The sequence below is a fragment of the Bubalus bubalis genome, chromosome 1 (assembly GCF_019923935.1).
Source record: "Bubalus bubalis isolate 160015118507 breed Murrah chromosome 1, NDDB_SH_1, whole genome shotgun sequence".
NCBI classification, from domain to species: Eukaryota; Metazoa; Chordata; class Mammalia; order Artiodactyla; family Bovidae; genus Bubalus; species Bubalus bubalis.
The window spans coordinates 130471325-130487261 of NC_059157.1; positions in this window are offsets into that span (position 1 = coordinate 130471325).

The following is a 15937-nucleotide window of genomic DNA, read 5'->3' on the forward strand; positions in this document are numbered from 1 at the left end:
CCCATCTGTGAGAATTAAATGAATGTAACATGCTTAGGATAGTGTTTGGCTGGCACACTGCTTAAGTGCTCAATACAAGCTGGATATTACTGTCACACAATTCTGTGTGTAATATTAGCACCATTTTATAGATGAAATTAGCACCTATAATATAGCACCTATACCTGCTAATATAAGGTAATATTAGCACCATTTTACAGGTGAAAAGATTGAGACTCAAATTGGGTTAATCTGATGGTTCTTGAAGTCTGGTCCCTGCAAACTTGGAAATGCAAATTCTTGAGCCTCACCCAGCACTACTGAATCTGAAACTTTGGGATAGACCTCTGCAATCTGTGTAAATATAGCCCTCTAGGGGATTCTAAGGATGCATGCTAAAATTTGAGTGTGTGCTTAGTCACTAATTTGTGTCCAACTCTTTGTGACTCCATGGACTGTGGGATTTCCTGGACAGGAATACTGGAGTGGGTGGCCATTTCCTCCTCCAGGGGATCTTCCCAACCTAGGGAGCAAACCCGTATCTCTTGAGTTGCAAGTGACTCTTTCACCACTGAGCCACCAGGGAAGCCCAAAGCTTGCGTACAACTAGATAAATCAGCTTGCCCAATGTTACACAGCTTTTAAGTAATGAAATAAAGATTCACTCTGATTTAAGAGCCGATGTTCTTTCAACGAAACATGGTATAAATTCAGGACCAAATAGGAACTATGTGTTTTCTCCCAAGGTTTTGACCACACATTAGTGGGATAACTGTCCTCCTTTCACCATATTCCCACACATGGTTTCTCTTTTGTCAATGCAGCAACCCCTGCCTTAGCTCTGCTATGAGAACCTTCTGTTTGTTTACCCCAAATCATGAGCTCTCATACAGTGGTAAAATCCTGAGGGTGGTGAGAGCTAGGGTGAAATGTTACACTGTGATCAGAAAACCTCATTATTTTGATGGGTGACATTTTCACGCAGAATTTTCAAATATGTGATTAAAATTAAAAAGAAGAAGTTGATATCTAATTTTTCATTCTACCTCCAAGATTGAGAAGGGCACAAGAATATATGCATTTAAGAATAACTAAGCACAAATAAAATTCAGTCTAAAGTGACTGTTCAAATGTTAGACTATCCAGTCTAAAAGCAACTATCTGGATGTTAGAAATGCCATAATTAACTGCCACTTGGTCATTAATAACTTAGCCAAAACTTCCTGCTGATCTATTCCCAAAGCCATGACTTCAGAGAGGTAACTATTCCCCTTAAATGCTCCTGCAGCTGTATCCTACTCCAGAGTCCATGTATCTTGCCAATTAATGTAAGCCAAGAGTCGTACCCACTTTATCCTCCCCCTCCACTTGCCACGAGCAGCCTTCTTTTCTCACTAAAGGATTCCTGAATAGAAACCATCTCTTCTGTGACCTTACAAAATTCAGATATGCTCTGTTATGTTCCAGTCCCACAGTGACTATCCTCAGATTTGGGATGCCCTATTTCCTGTTTAGTTGTTTAAGACTGTCTTCCTTAAAGCTGATTAATCTCAGGTCCCTGGAGTGAAGGCCATAAGGCCATGTAATATTGAGGCACCAAGAAGACTTCAATAAGTGGTTTAATGTATTTGCAGTGCCCAAAATTAGAACAGCTTCCTTTTTCTTTAACAGCAGATTTTTGTGCTACAATTTACAGTTCTTCCCCCTCTAACAACTTGAGTTAATTTCTACTCAGAAAAAAAAAGGAGCAAAGGAGCCTAAGTAGAGCCGTGGATTGAGATAGAACTGGGCAAGTAAAAGAGGGATAGCTAAGCAAGGCAAAACCTGTTGGTGGCTGTTTCCAGTGACCAAGGCATCACTGGGCACTGAGCATTCGGGCAGAGGCAGATGAAGAATCGGAGAGACCTGGAGACATGTTCCTCAATGGTGACAGTGGGGAGGGGCTCAGGAGTGGGCCTCCAAGACATAAAAGAAGAACCAGGATTTCCTCCATGGTCCAGTGGTTAGGAGCCCGCCTGCCAATGCAGGGGACAGGAGTTTGATTCCTGGTATGGGAAGACTCCACATGCCCTGGGGCAACTAAAGCCCATGTGCCACAGCAACTGAGCCCATGCCCTACAACTATGGAAGCCCGAATAACTTAGAGCCCATGCTCCGCAACAACAGAGGCCACTGCCATGAGAAGTCCATCTGTGAATGGAGAATGGCTCCCACTCGCCACAACTGGAGAGAGCCCAAGCTCAGCAATAAAGACCCAGTGCAGGCAAAATTAAATAAATAAAAATGTTTAGAAAAGAAGAAGAAACAGAGGCTATGATGATTAATAAATGTCTCCTTCTGCCAGAGCTAGTTAATGTGCTATAACACTATTCCAGTCCCATGAAAATAATATGCACATGTACATGTCTTCTTACAGGTATAATAAAATATAGATTATACCATTCAGAGTTACAAGTATTACTTTATATGTCTTATATATAATTCCTAGGTAAATATTAATATATATGTAAGCTCTTTTACACTGTAATATACCCATCATGTTTAAACCTTGGGTACGTAATCAAAAGATAGAAAGTGGAACCTTTCCATTGGAAATGCAACACTCAAAGGCTCATTAGTCCTGAAGCTAAGGAAGCTTAAGCTCCTGGGCCCTAACAAGGCTATTATGATTGTTGATATAATCACTGCTGCTGCTGCTGCTAAGTTGCTTCAGTCGTGTCCGACTCTGTGCAACCCCATAGACGGCAGCCCACCAGGCCCCCCTGTCTGGGATTCTCCAGGCAAGAACACTGGATTGGGTTGCCATTTAATTCTCCAATGCATGAAAGTGAAAAGTAAAAGTAAAGTCGCTCAGTCGTGTCTGACTCTTAGCGACCCCATGGACTGCAGCCTACCAGGCTCCTCTGTCCTACCATTCTCTAAATGTTCTAAGGTTTTGTTATATATCATTCATATGCATGTATCATCAAAAATATTAAAATTTTTCTAGACCTGCAATGATCTCATAACGATTGACATTTCCTGGGTCACTCTGAAAGCTTAGCATGATTAAAAATATCTTGCTTCAACCACAGTATATTAGTTAAATCCTGTAATGTCTGGAGATGAGATTACATACCAAGCAGGATGTTTTCTATTTCTGTTCAGTCACCCTTTCATTCAACCATTACTGTCTACTCTGTGCCAAGTGTTGTTAAGTTTTTAAAACTTGTTTTCACATGTAATCGTTACATGGTTATACTCAAGGCTTAAATATAAGTCCATATTTTTCATTGTTTTCAAACATTTTTTAGGTCTTCGTAATTACCACTTTTGGTTGCTGCATAATGTTCTATTTAAGAATATCTACCACAATGTAACATTAAACTGTTCTTGGGCATTTAAATAATTCACTGGCAGTAGAAATAATGTTGTAATTGAACATTTTTCTACAGAAAATGCTCTTCTCTTTGGATTATTTCTTTATGTTAAATTCCTTCAATAAGTCTGGGGAATTGAACTTTTTTTGGACAGTTCTTACATTCCATACTTTTTCATCTGAAATTTAAGGAAACACCAAAATTTTGCAAAAACTTAAATATTGTCACTTTATAAATGCCTGTTAGCAAATATAAAATAATGCCTCAGAACTTCCCCGGTGGTCTAGTGGTTTAGATTCTGCAGTTCCAATGCAGGGGACACAGGTTCAATCCTTGGGTGAGGAACAAGATCCCACATGCTGTGCGATGTGGCCAGAAGATTAAAAAAAAAAAAAAAAAGCCTCCTTTTTCTTGTGTACGAGACAGCAAAAGAGACACTGATGTATAGAACAGTCTTATGGACTCTGTGGGAGAGGGAGAGGGTGGGAAGATTTGGGAGAACGGCATTGAAACATGTAAAATATCATGTTATGAAACGAGTTGCCAGTCCAGGTCTGATGCACGATACTGGATGCCTGGGGCTAGTGCACTGGGACGACCCAGAGGGATGGAATGGGGAAGGAGGAGGGAGGAGGGTTCAGGATGGGGAACACCTGTATACCTGTGGCGGATTCATTTTGATATTTGGCAAAACTAATACAATTATGTAAAGTTTAAAAATAAAATAAAATTTAAAAAAAAAAGCCTCCTTTTTCTTTCAGCTTTGCATTCCTCTGATAACTTGTGAGGTTAAACATTTTCTCGTACTTTTTAAAACACACTTACTACTCTAAATTCTACAATAGGGGTATGTGAAGAGCATCAGTCCAAAACAAAATATGGGCCAAGCACACTGTGAGTGTTGGGTATTGAATTAGGTATATGCGGGAATATTTCTGTGAAGGTTATGATGGGGATCATACTGAGTGTACTATGACTTGGAAAGTCTGTCCAACCTTGGGTTCATATCCTTCCTCTCCCACTTACTAGCTGGAAAAATCTGGACCTTACATTCAATGTCTATGCAATTGTAATAATGATATAAAGCATCCAAGGCAGTAGAAAAATCAAATAATTCAAAAATAGAAATTGCACCCCCAGCACGTAGCACTGTGCCTAGTAAGGAGTAGGCACCCAATAAATACGTGACCTCAATCAAGTCCCAATAACACAAGAAGTGCTCAATAAATGGCAAATTTTAAGATCTCCCTGATCTCCTGGAATTAATAACCTGGATGAGACAAAAAAACATGATAAAATTGTAGTAAGTTCTTTATATGGGTATTACCACATGGGAGGCCTTCAGTGTAGCAATAGTACATACAAGGAGAGTGCAAAGGACTCTTGACAGAAGACATGGGACAAAAATAAACACTACAACTTAGTTCATCTGATTAAGGCAGGAGTGATTAGGCCAGACAAACCTATAGCGAAAGAAAGTATGTCAGCTATTGCCATGGCTTGAGGAAGGGAGGAAATGGAAGTAACTGCTAATGGGTATGGGGTTTCTTTGGGGATGATAAAAATATTCTTAAAATTGAATACTGGTGATGGTTGTACTACTTTGTAAATATACTAACCACCACTAAATTGTACATTTTAAAAGGCGAATTTTATGCTGTATGCATTTGTTTCATTGTTTAGTCGATAAGTCATGTCCTACTCTTTTGTGACCCTATGGACTATAGCCCACCAGACTTCTCTGTCCATGGGATTTACCAGGCAAGAATACTGAAATGGGTAGCCATTTCCTTCTCCAGAGGACCTTCCTGACCCAGGGATTGAACCCAAATCTCTTGCATTGGCAGGCAGATTCTTTACCACTGAGCCACCAGGGAAGCTCAAAATAGGACTTATGTTATTTTCTGTGGTTCTTAATTTAGAATCATGCCAATTAAGGAAATTCTGAAGCAAGATTAAATAGGGAATTCATTCAAAGTCTCCAATTTTCCATTTTTGCATGTAATTGAGCCCCAAATTCAGAAATTATGGGCTTGGTGGAATAAACTTTGGTACCAGTTGTCCCCTTCATCAAGAAGAAAATGTGAACATCTCTTGTTATCCTTTCCTATCCTAAATTAGCTATTAGTTTCCTTGAATTTAAACAGTATAAGAATTACTGTTTTCAATTATCCTGGGTCTGTTTAATGTTTAACAGTGTCTAAAAAGCTGTTGAGAGCATATTTATAACTAGTGAGCAGCAGATCACAAAGCCTGGTTATTACTCACAGGAGAGCTGATGATTCCCTGGGCAAAGACAGCAGAGATGCCTTTTAGGATCCCCTAACCAACCAGTCAAAAGGCAAAAGAAGGCAACTACAAGAGGAAACATCACCAGTTACATAGTGACTGTCTCTTGTTTCTTCTGGTGCTGCCCTTTGAAATGTCTTAGATGATTTTTCTCTTGTCCTTCAAAATACCTGAGTATTTCTGCAGAATTTATTTCAGTATCAAGTGGACATATAGTGGGTACAGTATCTGTTATATTGTGATTTATAATTTAAAAATACATATTTGATCTTTGTCCAGTTTTAGGCACAGAGTTCCTTGCTGCTGCTGCTGCTGCTGCTGCTGCTAAGTCACTTCAGTCGTGTCCGACTCTGTGCGACCCCATAGACGGCAGCCCACCAGGCTCCCCTGTCCCTGGGATTTTCCAGGCAAGAGTACTGGAGTGGGTTGCCATTGCCTTCTAAGCCCTTGGAATTTACTATGTGGTAAGAGCAATAAAAGTGCTGTTTGTGTTTTGTTAATGACTTTTGGGCCACACCTAAGGATGGGATGGGGTTCCCTGGAAGTGTGGGGGGGAATCTGTGATTGGGGGAAGGAACCACAAGATTAGAGGGGTTGGAGCTTTTAGTCCCACTCCCTGTCCTGTGAAGAGAGAGGGCTGGAGATTGAGTTCAAGAACCAATGGCAAATGACTTAGTCAATCATGCTTATGAAAGGAAGCCTCTGTGAAAATCCAAAAGACGGGTTCAGGGAGCTTCTTGGTGAACACGTGGAGATTTGGGGAGGTAGCCTGCTCTGAAAGAGGCATGGAAGCTCTGTGCCTCTTTCCCCCTATCTTGTCCTATATGTCTCTTCCATCTGGCTGTTTCTGAGTTCTATCCTTTTACAATAAACTGGAAATCTAATAAGAAAAAGGTTTCTCTGAGTTCTTCGAGCACATTTAGCAAATTAATTGAACCCAAGGAGGAGATCATAGGAACCTCTGATTTATAGTAACCAGTCAGTCAGAAGCAAAGATGAGGATCTGGACTCACTGGCTGCTTTCAGAAGTGGAGGGCAGTGCTGTGGGACTGAACCTTAAATCTGTAAAATCTGATGCTGTCTCCAGGTAGACAGCGTCAGAAATATATTGAGCTGAATTGCAGGATACCCAGCTGTTGTCGGAGCACTGCTCGGCGTCGGGGGGAAACCCACAATTCAGAGAGGGGCGCAGGACCCTGAGGGTCGTGTACACCAAACAACTACATGTAGCTTAATCTTACATATAATCTGTATTAACCTATGTAAAATATAATTTTTCTGCTAAAAAATTCAAGAGAAATACATTTAAAATATATATATTCCAAGCTTATAATAGACTGTATGAGCAATTATGCAGAACATAATTGTATGACTGCACACACAGTAACATACATTACACACTGTATCAAACATCAGATTGCCATGTGTTAAGCATCAACTTGTTCTAAAACTGTTCAGTAATAAATGAAAAATGTGATTTGGCCCCTTGCTGTGTGGTTTCTCTTGCCACACGTTCTCCAGCTGTTACCTGCTGGATCACACTCAGAATACCTGGCTAGACACTCTCAAAATTATCAATCAAACATGGAGGAATCAAAGGCTGGCTCATGTTTCCTGCTTGAGCCAACAAGAAGCAAAAATCAGTCCTCTGCTATTTTGTCCTATTAGAAAGTTAAAAAAAGAAAACTTAAGGGAAGCAAACAAAAGCCTTCTGCTAAAACAACTGATGAAACCTACGCAATAATTAATGACTTCAAATGTCAAATAGGCACCCTAGATTCTTCCCCCTTAACAGATTCAAACAGTAGTTCAATTTGAAAGTGCATATGTCAGGGGAATAAACACAACAAATACATTTGCACTGAATTGAATCTGAGAGCCGGTGGAGAGTCCAAAGTAATGGAGAAAACAAACCCACATTGCATTGTTTCCATTTTATTGTAGGCCATAGGCCATTACAGTTTCTTTTACTGGAAGTTTCTTTCAACCCTTGCTACTTAACAAAAGGAAGCTTGCCCTTGGGGAGTTCAAGATTTGGGAAAGAAGTTCAGTCTGCTCACATCATTGATCCCCTCCCCGACCTGTTCTCACTTTCTATATCTTTAAACACTCCCAAGCTCAGTTCCTCCCGCCTTAAGAAGATCAGAATACTCTGATAGCCAAGTGAGTGGGTAGATGAGATTCTTAGAGGGAGGTTTTCCCAATCTGAACTATTCCCCAACAGTCCTTTCTCCTGGGAAACCTGGCGTTTGAATGAATATCCTTGTCTTCCCCCTCCTGATCTTTCTCTTCCATCCCCTGTCCCACACTCAAAAGCAGTGGCTGGGGAAAGAATCAAAGGGAGGAAAGTCCTCAGAGTTAAGAAAACCCTTCCAGTTTTCCTTCTGATGTGGCTGAGTTTGTGTAGTGGAAGAGAAAGAAAAAAACAAATAATGCCCTGTCCTACTGAATCAAAGAAACCAGAATTTCAAAATTGGCTCAGTTTACTCATTCTTAAATAGATTACTTGAGCCCTGTGGGCCTCAGGCTCCTGATCTATTAAATGGATATGAAATATTTGCCCTTGCTGATTTACTGTGAGTAAAGTATCTGACAAATGGTAAGTGCTTAGGAAAAGCTGTCTGCCGTCCTGCATGTGCTGTGTGTGTGTACCAAAAGAGGTGGATGTATGCCTCTAGCCTCTGAATGGGAAGAGTGCCACATGAATGTGCTGGGTGACCCCCAAAGCAGTTACAGTCCACTTCAGGCACACTTTCTGAATGGAGGTACAAGATCTCAATTGAAAATCTCAGGTGATACCAGCTTATTCAGGGATCACTTCCTAATACTTTGAGGGCTTCCTTTAAAATGGGACATCATAGAAATACTAGAGGATTTTTTAAGATGGACCAAATTCCTGCTGTAGAGCAAACTGTATGCAATAGTGAAATAAACTTAGATCTAATTATGTATATAATAATATATAATACATATTTGTCTATTATAATCAGCCTTTACTGATAAAAGATGGCAAAAAATGAAATGAGATGAAAAACTATCAATACATAACAAGTAGATGATAGTAGAACAAAATGCTAATTAAAGTAGAACAGCATTCCCAGACAAATTTAATTTAGAGAACTGTGTGTATGTGTGTGTGTAATCTCAGTGGTATCCAACTCTGTGCAACCCCATACTGTAGCCCACCAGGCTCATCTGTCCTCAGAATTTTCTAAGTAAGACTACTGGAATGGATTGCCATTTCTTCCTCCAGGGGATCTTCCCAACCCAGGAATCGAACCCGTCTATTGCATCTCCTGCACTGGCAGACAGATTCTTTAACAGAACTGTAAAGAACCTTAAAATTTTAAGTTTGAAGGCCCCTCAATGAACATGCAATCTAGCCAGAGAGACAAAGCGTGTTCTACCTTTCGATGTACATGAAAATTAGAGGCACTTCCATTTTCTTATTTCTCAGATCACTTTTTGAAAGTATCTTACTCAAATTGTTATGCATCTACCTATAAATAAAGATGCATTTATGTAAATTTATATACATGCCCCTTCAATGCCCTTTTTCCTCTTATATTTTGTTTGACTTGCCCCAGCCATGCTCGCTCACCCAAATCAGCACTGCCCAGCAAAGTAACCCTTGTTAACAACTTCATATATATCCATTCATGTTTCTCTAGGATGAGGTAACCCTATGACAGACACACACATACATAGGGCTGTTTTTGTTTGTTTGTTTTACAGAAATGGAACCATCTTTACACAACCTCCAAGAATGGTTATTCAGATTCAGCCCAATCTTTATCTGCATTCCACATCTAAAACTAGCAGCTTTATAATGTTTGGCCTACTACCAGAAAAATCAACTAACATATTTTAAAGATATTTTCAAAAGTAAGGTTGAAATAAATGGATTTTATCGAGCACTCTGTAGTTAACTTGGTGATTTGCACATAGCGCTTTTTCAGTAAAATTCAATTCTGATTTTAAAACCATTTCTAGTATTTAGAAAGCCTTTTTTTTTTTTTTCTTTTTGGTGGCTGCTGTTTGAAGCACTATTTATCTACAGTGGCAAACTTTCAGAAGTTTCTGGGAAAAAGTTTTGGCCAAGATGTGTGTATGTTCTAGGTAGACCAGGCACATATACAGACAGCAAAAGTCAAAGGAAAGAGTGGAAACAGAGTGCGTGAGTCACTCTGAAGGATGTTTGAGTCCCCAGGAAAAATGGGTCAAAGGTTCCACCTCACAGAAGCGCACCAGTTGCCACTCATTAATGCCTCATTCACCAAGGCTCTTATTTAGTTTATTTTTGACGGGGTGAGATAGGAAAAGACCTCAACAAAGCAAAGAGGCTTCAAGTCTCCAATTCCACAGCTTAGGGCCTTCTTTCAACTCTCTCAGGCTCCCAGTGCCCCTGAGATCTCATCCTCATTCCCCACTAAACTGCTTCAAAGAAAAAAACCTAAGGATTATATTAAAAATGAATAAGAGAGCTGAGGCATTATACCTGTCAGTATTGTTTACCTTTAAAAGAAACTAAAGCATTATTGCTTTTCAATTCCAACAATAGATTTATTGTCAAGGATAATAGAAACATAGGAAGAGGGCCTACAGAACCTTTCCAGTACCCCTGAATGCACACATAAGCCCCCTAAAAAGCTGGCCCAGAGAACCCATTATAAAGAGCACAGGGCCGGGAGTGAAGAAAGTCTGGTTTGGTTGCCACTCAGCCGTGTACAAACACAGGAACTTAACCAGTCACTTCTCTTGTCTGGGTCCCAGTTTCCTCATTTGTAAAATAAAAGTCTTGAACTAGTTGACTTCAAAGTCACATCCGGCCCCAGCAAGCTGGGATTCTGTGATGACGGCAGCCGTTCGGAGTGGACCATATGATCGTCTGGATTTTGAAGAAGTTGCATGCTTGTCACAGAACCATGAAAGACTTCCTGGCGAATCCTGAGTGAAAACCTTCTACTCTGTTCTGGAACCTCCCCACCCCTCAGCTCCCCTTTATCCCTGAAGATAGAGAGGAGAGAATGGCCCAAGGAAAAATTTAGCTCCAATTCCATATAAGTGTGTGTGTGTGTGTATATACACACATATATATGTGTATATACACACACATATATACATATATGTGTTTACATATGTATACACATATGCGTGTATGTACACATATATACATATATGTATATACATATGTATACACATGTGTATATATGTGTGTATATATACACATATATGTGTGTGTGTGTATATATATATATATATGTATAGATTGGTAGCTTGACTTCTCATAGAATTATTCCATTTGTTCTGTCTACAAAAATAAACTGTACACTAATGACAGGATTTTTTTTTAACATGAAGAGCTAATCATGCCGACTCCTGCTCAAACATCTATCATAATTGTTTATCACCTACTGTAGCGAACACTTGATTGCCAACTCTGCAGTCATTTGTCCCCTTCCCCCTACTTTCTCTCAGGCCCGATTTTGCTCCACTTTCCTCTATCTGGCCATATATTTCAGAAGAAGTGGGTCTTTCCCCCTCCAGGGGGAAAGTCAAGGTTAGCGTGAGCCAGTCATGGTGGTCGCACTCCCCTTGCCAGTGAATGGTTTAGGATTGGGCATGTCATGCAGTTTTAGCCACTGAACCATGAGGATGAGTTGATGGGAGCTTCTTAAGAAAGCTTTTCCTCACTGATTAAAAAGATACACATCAAGAAAGAAAGCAAACAAACAAACCTCTCCTTCTTTTCAATCATCTTCTGCTCAGGAGAAGAGCAAGTCTGAGGATAAACCATCATACCAAGGATGGCAGAGCAGAAAGGTGGAAGGAATCTAGGTCCTTAATGGTAGAGTTGAGCTACTGAATTCAGCCTTCTTGAAATATCCCTGCCTTTGAGCATATTATATATGTTGACGAATCTTCTTTAGAGTTTAACCCCTTTGTGTTAGGGATTTCTGTACCTTGCAGCTGAACACATACTAATACATCTACAGTGTAAAATTAACAGCCACTGTGTTCTTCATGTTTTAACCATCTCATCTCCAACACCATACATGAGTTTCTAGCTACCTTAAACTTTGCCTAAAATACCATCCCCCAAATTGTCCAATTTATTAATAGTAAATGCCATTTACTATTCATTCTAACTTGAAGGTTAGAACCTTCAAGTTCTAACAAAAATACCTCCTACCTTTCAAAAACTTTGGCCAGTCTCCTTGGGCAGACCCTGCTGTCCTAATTTTCCACAGCACTCTGACACGCCTCTACTCTGTTATGATCATTTGCATGCCCATCAACCACACTGGGCTGTGAACTTCTTGAAGACAGGGTCTCAAGGGCCTCTTTCTCTTGTACCACCATCCCCTGAGCATAGGCTTGATTCACACAAGCAACATCTACTGAATGAATCTTAACACCTGACTTTATCACTTTAGGAATACTGCATACCCCTAGTTTGGAAAGTTTAAATCTTTTTTATCTCAGTATGGGCCTTGCCACCCTGTGGCAACCAGTTCCTTACTGAGACCTTCCCAGATGTGGAGAGGCAACTTTGGAGTTAGTTATGTTTGACAGTCTGACCTTCAATCATGTTCTCTTCATTAGAAGAAATGAACAAAGAAGAGAGAGGTGCCCAACTCCCTCTGGGCAGTGGTCACCGTCCTGTTCTCTGGCTCAGTTCCAAGATGAAGAAATGCTAAGGCACCCTGGGCCCCTGGGCCATCCATCCTGAGACCATCAGTGAAGGCTTAGTTCTGAAAGTGACAAAACCCCTCAAAACAGAAACATGAATCAAGGAGATTTCAGACCACAAATCCAAAATCTAAATCTATTCAGCTTGAGTCCTATTCTATGTTGAGAAGCTGCTCAGTCGCAATCAGACATCGCCTTCTGTGACACTCTGCACTCTGCCACTCCTCCCTAGCTCCCGCCCTGCCCCCAACACACACCACACACATGTGCAAACATCTAGAAAATTGGTTCAACTTCCTTCTGTAAAGATACGCTGCTTGTTCCAATAGCTCTTGTGGGTGACTCTGTAAAAGTCCACATCTGCCCAGATGTGAAACAAAAGACACACCCTGCGATGCAAATGATAAAGCTGTTGAGAACTGGAACCAAACAATTTCAGCAATGCCCTATTCAGGCCAAAGCACTCGTTTGGAAATGTAGTCACGTTGAGTGTGACAGGGGGTGAACAATTACACTAGGGTTGAGATGACTCATTTAAATAGCGCAATTCAAATATCTTATTCATCTTGCAATATAATCAAACTCCTGAGGGGCTGTTAAACTCCTCGCAGGAAAGAAAAAAAAAGTGACAAAGGGGAAAAATGCAGAGACATCACAGGGCCTGGTTGGCAGTTAGCAGAGGCTAACAGGAGTCAGGGTGAGCAGGTGCCTCCTGCCATCACAGTGAGAAGTCCCCAGCAGACTTTACAGACCAAACTTGCAAATTCCCATCTCCTCTTCCCAGCCTCACGAGTCCCCACTGGCTGCTCACTCTGTCTCCCTGAAAAACACACAAATGCTGGGCTGAAGCTGTTCCATCATCAAAATGTACTGAGTACCGACTATCTGCTAGTTCTGGGAATGCAAAGACAGGACACAGTTTCTCCCCTGGGAGGAGCTCCTGCAATAACAGGGAAGAGAGACAAAACAGGGTGCCCAGTGCCAGAACAGAGAGGTAGAAAAGATACTTCTGAGGAAACAGGGAATTCTACTTGAGACTGTAAGGCAAGCCTCACAGGACACATGTTTAAAGTGTCTTAAAAGATGAATAGAATTCTCTAGATGAGTAAGGATGGATACCCTGGTCCCTCTCAGAAACAAGGCAGCGTTTCAAGTGGTAGGGTGCTGGGCATGTCTGTTGCAGGGGGCATTGAAGCATATAAGTGGGGACAGGAGGTTTCAGCTTTTACATCTATGTCCAGCCTTGAGCTGCTTCTCCAGCCTTGACTAATAGTCTGGGCATGCCCCCTCAGTGCAGCCTGCTGCCTCTCCTGGCCTTCCTGCATGAATGTGTGCCCCGCCCTCCACCTTGATTCCCTCACCCAGTTCCCTTCTCTGCCTGGAACTTCATCTCTCTGTGAAGCCTCACCACATCCCTGGGCAGACCAAGAAGCCTGCCCCTCGGCACTTCCCATGTGGCTGCTTGGCCAGACTATGTCTCCACCCCACAAAGGTATAGATGTAGTCTCTGCCTTCAGGGAGCTTGGGCCTCAAAGCCCTAAGACACAAAGCAAAAGACACAAGCTGTGAGCACAATTCCTGGTGTCCAGATGATCATTGTTAATGATAGAGGCTCCAGAGACCCAAAGGCCACGGCCTGAAGAGTTCCACTCCAGGCTGTTCCTTCATCTCTTCCAATTCCAGGGCCCCTCGCTGCTTTGTCTCCTTCCATGACCCCAATTTTGTTTCATCTCTTTAATCCTCCACTTAAGGACAACTGTATTCTTTTCTTGCCACATGACCCGTTGTTTTGGGAGATCATACAATGGTAAAGGAGAGCACAAGCTTTGACTTCAGGCAGGATTGGCTGGAATTCCAGCTCCAGCAACATGATGACTTGCTGTGGAGACTTCAGGTGTCGTGGCACTCATTGTTTCAAGACACAGTAAGAACTCAAAAAGCCACAGGTCTTGTGGCTATTGACTGGCCTTGGGTTATGCAATGCTACACCCATTTCCAAGCTTCAGAACTATTTTCCTGAGTTCCACCCCATTTTCTTTCCCCACTGTCCCTTAACCCTCAACAAGAGCAACAGATCCTACACAACTTCACAAGCTTCATCAAAGTGGTGGCATTTCCGATGGGTCTGAAAGACAGGTATCATTTAGACCTGTAGCTCTGGCAGGAAGAGAGCAGGCCAACTGTGGGAAATGGTGAATAAAAATGGAGGGAGGAAAGCATGTATCTTGTTCCTGCAGGCGTCAGAGGGGCTGTCCGGCTGGACTGTGGGATCCATGCCAGAGATATTAGCGGTCAGGATGGGCAGAGTCTGGGACCATCATCAGTGGTTAGGGGGAAACCAAAACATGGATATGTGTGTGTGTTGAGGGCTTGGGAGTTCGAGCAGGTTGTAGAGTGACAGTACGCAGGATGCCCTCAGAAGGGAAGAGACCAAAGGCAGAGTCTGCTCTTTACAGTCGACCTTCTTGTCATGCGAAGCACACTGGTCACAAATTCAGAAGCCCTATGTTCCAAAATCTGCAACTGATGAGGCAGGTGACCTTGGGACTTCAGTCGATTCATCTGTAAAGTGAGAGGCTTAATTTTCATGTGGGGTCATCCAAGTTCAAATGCCAGCCTGGCCACAACAGAACAGGAGCTCAGGTAAGATTCTGCATGTATTGGTGTCTTCATTTCCCTCATCTGTAAAAAAGATGACAAGAGCAAAATACTCCCTTTGCAATGCTGCTGCAGAGATACCATGCCAACAGCCACGTCTGACACATGGTAGGAATTCTAATAGAAAAAGAAAAACTGTCACTGTCAAAAGTCCTTCAAGTTTAAAAAAAGTAAAAAACATTCACAGGCCTTTCTATGACAGGAATGACCAGCAAAAAAACAAACAAACAAAAATTCTGGAACTCAACCCAGGGCTAGTCTGTGATACAACATGAATATTTTTTTCTGACCCATTTAAAAAAAAAAAAAAACGACTGACTTGAGTACATACTGATCCTTTCCAGATACATGTTGTCTACAGAAAATGTAATTGTATTATCAGGAAGACAGTAAAGCAATTGTAAAAGTCCTGAAAGCAATAAAACTCAAGTAAGCCTTTGATTTCTACCTCTGACTTCGCCTGCATTTTGAAGAACAAGAGCTATCAAACAAGGATGAGGGAACCACTTGTGCCCTTGTGTGACTTGTGGAGACCCTGGAAAGCCAGCAGACCACAGAACTATAACCAAGGGTTGGCCAAAGTCAACCCAACCTCAGCTGTCCCGCAATTTTGTCTGAAACAGATGAATACGGACCCTTCCAGAATCTGGCAATAAAAACATATGACCTATTTGAAGACTCTGGCTAATGAGGTCCTTATTTAGTTCTTAAAAGAAATAATATGAGTCCTAGTCCTATTCTACCCAATACACCTTGCACTGATCTGCTGTTAGGAAAACATTCATCACATTGCACTGGGGGTTCTACATGTCTGTCTACCCACAAGACTGAATACAAGGGCATGTCTCCTTCACCCTTCGCTCCCCAGTGCCTCCTGTACGTCTGTCACCACACGCCTACTATGCATTCAACCTCTGGAATCCAGGGCAGCTGGACACTAAAGTGCACACTCTTACAAT